Genomic DNA, 6771 nt, shown 5'->3' with positions numbered 1-6771 from the left:
TTCTTGAGCTAGCAAAATACAGCTTGTACCATTTTTGGTACAGGGTACTTAAGAACCACTATTCAGATAGGGTACAACTGGTGTATAGTGATACAGACAGTTTCATTTTCACCTTACTAGCTGAAGATGTCTTTAATGAGATGGGGAAAGAACCCCTTAGTTTGTGGATGGATACGAGTAATTTTCCTGAAACTCACCCCTTGTATGATCCTTCTAAAAAGGGTGTTTTAGGGCTGTTAAAGTCAGAGGTGTCAGATAAACACATCCTTGAAGTTGTGGCACTCAAGCCCAAAATGTATAGTGTGCTTTTGCTTGACAATAAAAATTCCATCACCGCTAAGGGTATTCCCCGAGCTGTGCAAAGATCTTTAACACATAACCACTTTAAAGAGACCCTTCACAGTAATGGTGTAGTAAATACTTTTAATTACTCACAAATAAGAAACATAGGGGGGCAGATGGCAACCACATTCAATACTAAGAGGGGTTTAAGTGCATTTGATGATAAGCGCTTTTACCTAAATAAATACACTAGCCTAGCGTATGGTCACCCAGACATACCATCCGAGCCCCACCCCAACACCTCAGTCCAAGGAATGTCCACCGAGAGTGAAGGTGGTGACGTCATTGAACCACAAGGAGAGGAAGGACAACACCCCACCAGCGAGAGTGAACCCTATGACGTCAGCAGTCAGTCACCTGAGGGAGGCGCACTACATCCCATTCACTCTCTGGGAGATGATGAGTCATCATCTTCGTCCCAGGAGGAGGAGGAGGAGGGGGAGGAAGACCCCACAACGGACTTGTCGGCGAGAAGGAGAGGTCTTGTTAATAAATATTATGTGGGTGGAGATGACCTACAATACGACTATGTTTAACCCTATGTACTTTGATAATATAATCTATAAATCATCAGGATTATTTCTTTTTCTCCTTCTTTAAGTATAGAGGCTTAAAATATATCCAACTTAAAAACAACTAAGGGAGGCTGGTCCCTCTTACGGTACACTCAAGGTCATCAAGTATGAGGAGGGCTGGTGAGGGGGGACCGCCCCTACTGCGAGGATCCTGTTTTTACACCTGTCCCATAGGGGGAGGTGGGGGGGGGGGGGTAACTACCGCTCACCTGAGTGTTTATTATACAAATATACTGTCATACTTTTCTGTATAAATGAACATGAGCATGAACATAGCGACACATAATAGATACCTATCTTCACTATTTTACGATTGTTGCTGCCCCACACCTTGGGCGACCTAATATGGGGTGGCTCTAAGTGGCACCCCGCCTCTGATTTTCTTATCTGATTACCCTTCATAGGCAGCTACTTTACTGTAAATGAACATGATCATAGTGGCACATAATAGATACCTATCTTCACTGTTTTTTCGACTGCTACCACTCACACCTTGGGTGACCTAATATGGAGTGGCACTATGTGGCTCCCCGCTTCTGATTTCTTATCTGATCTCCATACATAGGTGGCACACAGAGGCGCATTCTAATCTACTCAGCGGTCAGCACGGCCGCCTTTAAAGTGGCAGACTCAGGTTCAACTCCTGGCGGAGCCTTTTTCTCTCCAGCTAAATTTACACCCAGTTAAATTAATTGATTATTATTTTACGTTATCTTCAGTAAAGTATTTGTAAAAAAAGTATTTGTATTCTTCTCAAAGCTGTCACACTCGAAACAATTGCCTCCTCCATCGAGATTTAAGATCGAGCACTGTGTCTACACGGACGGCTCACTCCAATCTTCTAATGGACAGACTGCAACAGCATGTGGGTTTTTCATAAAAATAATTTTTGCACAAAGACTGTCAGTGTCAGGTTAAACAACTGGCTGAACTCCACACAAGCAGAAATAGCATCATTACAACTACTTACCAGTACATTAAAAAACATTGAGGAGGAATAATATTTTGTGATTCAAAGTATGCTCTTCAAGCAATCGAGAACTTCTTCTGGAAGATCGACAGCAAGAACCTCATAATAACAATTATTATTGATTTAATTGCTACACAGATTAAAGGGTCTCGAATCTCCTTTATATGGATACCTTCACACATAAATATAACCTATCATAATGAGCCAGACATTGCAGCCAAATTAGCGTGCAACAAACATGAAGTTGAAGTAGATCTAGATATCCCCATCTCTACTGTGAAAAGTGTATTGGTCCAAACACTCAGGTCTGATAGAAAAGAAATTACTGACTCCCAACGACCTGAAAGTTGGAAGTCGAAGTAAAACTTTTAAAGTATTAAAAGCTATCATTTGTTCAGATCTGAAACCTATATCTGTGGGCAGCACAAAACGTCCACCAGACTGTGCGACACAGTGGTTGCAAGGATCAGGTTGATTACCGTTACCTGTGGCAGATGGGTGTTACGACCCTAGACCTCTGGGTATGGTTCCTCTGTTACAGTTGTTACAAAATATATAACAATACGGCCTTGCCTACTAAAGTGTCTAGGGTAAATAACTCAACTGCTTATTCTACAAAGCAATATACTTAAAGTAAGGGTAACAAAGAACATACAAATATATAAATGGAAATACAGGCAGCCAGAAATATTAATGCACCAGAAAACAATAAACAATATTATTATATAAGCACCGACCACTACTTTAAAGCTTAAATGGGTAGATGGGTACGCACATAATGGTCTAACCAAGGAATTCAGCTATGTTACTAAACAATAAACAAAGACCACAGACTTAACTCCACAACATGTCCACGCCAGCCAGTTCCTCCCACGCGACTGCGTTGCTCAAGCATGCACGGCATGTTGTCTACACGGTACCAACTAAAACCCACATGAAACCTCTAGATACTCTGCTATCAGAGAGTAATACTAAAGAACATAATTATAACTAAACTTATATGTATATAACACTGCTAAGGTTTAAAAGAAATTAAGTACAATCAATAAACAGGAATAATTACAGGGGTGAATCAGTGACGCTAGCTTGATACACTGCACGCATACTGGAACATCCCAAATATGGTCATCCCCCCATGAGACGCCACAGTCTCCCCCCACAGGAATGAACATGCAATAGCATTAACAAAATATTAAATACAGGCACACTACAGCATGCTACATTTAAATCAAACATATATATATATACTGGAACACAACTGGATACAATGTTTTATTTAAATAACTGAGGAAAGAAATAATGAATATACATATTTATCATGATAATCGTTAGAATCAAATATATGGATTCGTAACATCCCTCCCTGTCCTTAAAGAAAAATGAAATTAACTGAAGGTTAATTTCATTTGTTGACTACATGAAGGGATAGCATTGAGTACTCCAACAACACAAAATCAATGTATAAAACAATCAATTAAATTAAACCTATGCAATAACCAAAAGGTAAAGACATCCTCATGTATGTCAATTCACATTAGGGTACTGCAATGAGGAATCCCCTGGATAAGGCATCAGCAATTACATTTTGCCTTCCAGGGATATGTTAAATTACTATGTTGAACTCTTGTAAAATCAAAGACCACCAAAGAATTCTTTGGTTCTTACATTTCATGGAGTTAATGAATGTCAGGGGATTATGATCTGTGTATATGACAACTTGATTACCTGACAGGTATGTTTCAAACTTCTTAACCGCCAAAATCAAACAAAGAGCTTCCTTCTCTACCACAGAATAATTAGTTTGTGCCTTATCAAATTTACGAGAAAAATAGTATACATGGTGCTCTAAATCATCTTGTCCTCCCTGGAAAAGAACCGCACCTGCTCCTAGATCCGAAGCGTCTATGTGCACTATAAATGGCTTATCAAATTGTGGACTGGCTAATACAGGTGACGTTGAGAGAATTCCTTTCAACTTTTGAAAAGTGTTCTGACACTCCTGTGTCCACTTGAACTTTATAGGCTTTCTGAGAAGATTAGTTATAGGTGCAGCCACAATGGAAAAATTCTTGCAATATCTTCTATAATATGCACACATCACAATAAACATCTGAACAGATTTCTTGCTCGTTAGTACTGGGTAATCCACAATTGCCTGGATATTGTCTTGCAACGGGACTATCTTACCTTGTCCGACCTCATGTCCCAAGTAAATTATTGTTCCCTTAGCCCAGCTACATTTCTTTACATTTGCAGTTAAATTAGCATGTCGTAACACTGCAAACAATTGTTTCAAACTAGAAATATGGTCATTACTAAACAATTACTAAAAATCACAATATCATCTAAGTATGCTCTACAATCTGGGACATCTTTTAGCAAAGAATTCATCATTTTTTGAAAAGTTGCTGGGCATTTCACAGTCCAAATGGCATCAAATTAATTTCAAATACTCCAAGCTGTCACTTCCTAGCAAAGTTAGTAAGTGGTATCTGGTGATACCCCTTAGATAAATCTAGTTTTGATACATATTTAGCTTGACCAATTTGGTCAATGCATTCTTTTAGCAAAGGTAGTGGGTATACATCAACTACAGTTACCTTGTTTAGCTTCCTATTGTCCACTACTAACCGCCATTTTCCATCTGGTTTTGGTACTACTAAACACAGTGTACTCCAGGAGCTCTGGATGGGTCGAATGAAACCATGGTGAAGAAAATAATCAACTTCCTCCTGGATGATACGTCGTTTCTCGGGGGTCACTCGATAAGGGTGTAGCCGAATTGGAGTTACCTCTGTCAGTTGAACATCATGAGTAATGAGAGGTGTCTGAGTGGGGACCTCCTCAAACAAGTTGGAGAACGTCTTCAAAAGGTCCTGGAACTCTGCTCTTTGTTCATCCTGCAAATGACACAACAATTCTTCCCCGGAACTGGAATTAGATAAAAGAGGATTACCATCTTCCCCTACAACAATTGTCTCCTCAGGGTTTACCTCCTCATTAACACAACAAACCACAATACTGGACCCACAATAAGCCTTCAAACGATTCACATGCACAATCATTGACTGACGGGTATGTTTGGGGTTACAGACTTTATAGGTAAGTTCACGGAGACGTTTTACCACTCGATAAGGTCCTCCAAATTTGTGTGACATAGAAGTTCCCATACGAAGCTTCAAGACCATTATTAAATCTCCTGATTCAAACTCTGAGTTTGGCCTTGAACCGCTTATCATGCCGCTCCTTCATTGCCTGTTGTGCTTCGCCCAGATGTTGTAACGCCAACTCCTTCGTTCGAGACAGCTTGCTCTTCACATCCTTCAGGTATCTTTCACTCTGCCTAGCTGTTACATCTCCCAACATTTTCTCCTGCAACATTTTTAAGGGTCCCCTCACCTGATGTCCAAACACAAGATCAAATGGGGAGCAGCCTAGGGTAGTGTGCAACCCGTCCCTGGCAGCAAATAGTACAAATGGTAAATTGTCATCCCAATGTCTGGGTGAATCTTCCCCGGTTATTTTTAACATCTGTTTGAGGGTTTGATGGAACCGCTCGATCCCCCCTTGACTCTGAGGATGGTAAGGACTAGAGAAGTTATGTTGAATTCCAAAAAAACTACAAAACGTTTTAAAGGTTGTGAAACAAAAATCGTTCCCATTGTCAGTTTGAATGATAGGGAGCATACCAAATAATGAAAAAAAAAACTTTTCAAGTGCATTATGAGTGTAGAAGCCCTAATGTTATGCAAGGCATATGCTTCAGGGAACCTGGTGGTTATACATAGGATTGTAAACATAAACATATTTCCTGATTTAGTTCGGGGTAAGGGGCCGACACAATCCAACACCACTTGTGTAAAAGGCTCCTCTGGCGCTTCAATAGGGTGTAAGGGTGCTCATGGAACAGTCTGGGTTAGGTTTACCAACAGCTTGACACACAACACAATTGTGACAATATCTGACCACATCCTTTTTGAGTTTTGGCCAATAGAAATACTTACATATTTTATGATACATATTGGAAATCCCTTGGTGACCCATAAGGTCATCATGGGCAGCTTGCAATACCTGCTCCCTATATCCCTTGGGTACGACGAACTTGGTCCTAGACTCACAATCATCTGATTAGGGAGTTCCTGGTGGTATCCATCGTCTCATCAAACATCGATAATTGAAGTAGCAACCCGTACACTCATCCAAGGTATTAATAGTGTCAGCTGCTTCTGTATAACATTCAGCTAGACTGGGATCAGTACTCTGCAACTCACTCAAGGTCTGGGACTCAATAGCTGGAGCGAGCGGGCAAGGAGCTGGTACCTGGGCTACCTGTTTCAGACCATCTCCTGGGTCAGAATAAATTAGGGCTTTGAATCCAGCCTCACTCTCGACATTTGCGTGAACTAAGAATGTATCCTCAAGGTCCACCTCCCTGTCTGAAGGGATCCTGGCCTCGAAAACATCCACCTTTGAAGTCACAGGACTTACCTCACCCTGCTTACCCATGGATCTGGTCACAGCATAGGCTGGATAGATGACACCATCATCCGCATCCGGTTGAGCCAGCACACAACTAGGGTTAGTAAACATGATCGGACACTCTGTCCTACTAACTTGACACTTGTCAAACTCATTACTCACAATAACATCAACCCCAGGGATGGGCAACTGCTCACTAACTGCTACAGTGCACCAACCTGGTGTAATAATTGATTTCAGGCGAACTTTAACTAATGGTACACGCTGGACATGACCTCCAAATCCCTGCAATAATACTACTTCACCAGTGTCTTCTGTGCTAATATCAGCAAGAGCACGGTGAGAAATTAGAGATTGGGAAGCACCATTGTCCCTCAGTAACTGCACTGGCTTTCAGCCTCCACT

Source organism: Procambarus clarkii, chromosome 33 (genome assembly GCF_040958095.1).
Source record: "Procambarus clarkii isolate CNS0578487 chromosome 33, FALCON_Pclarkii_2.0, whole genome shotgun sequence".
NCBI classification, from domain to species: Eukaryota; Metazoa; Arthropoda; class Malacostraca; order Decapoda; family Cambaridae; genus Procambarus; species Procambarus clarkii.
The sequence above is the reverse complement of the archived record's forward strand: the minus strand, read 5'-3'. Positions refer to the sequence as shown.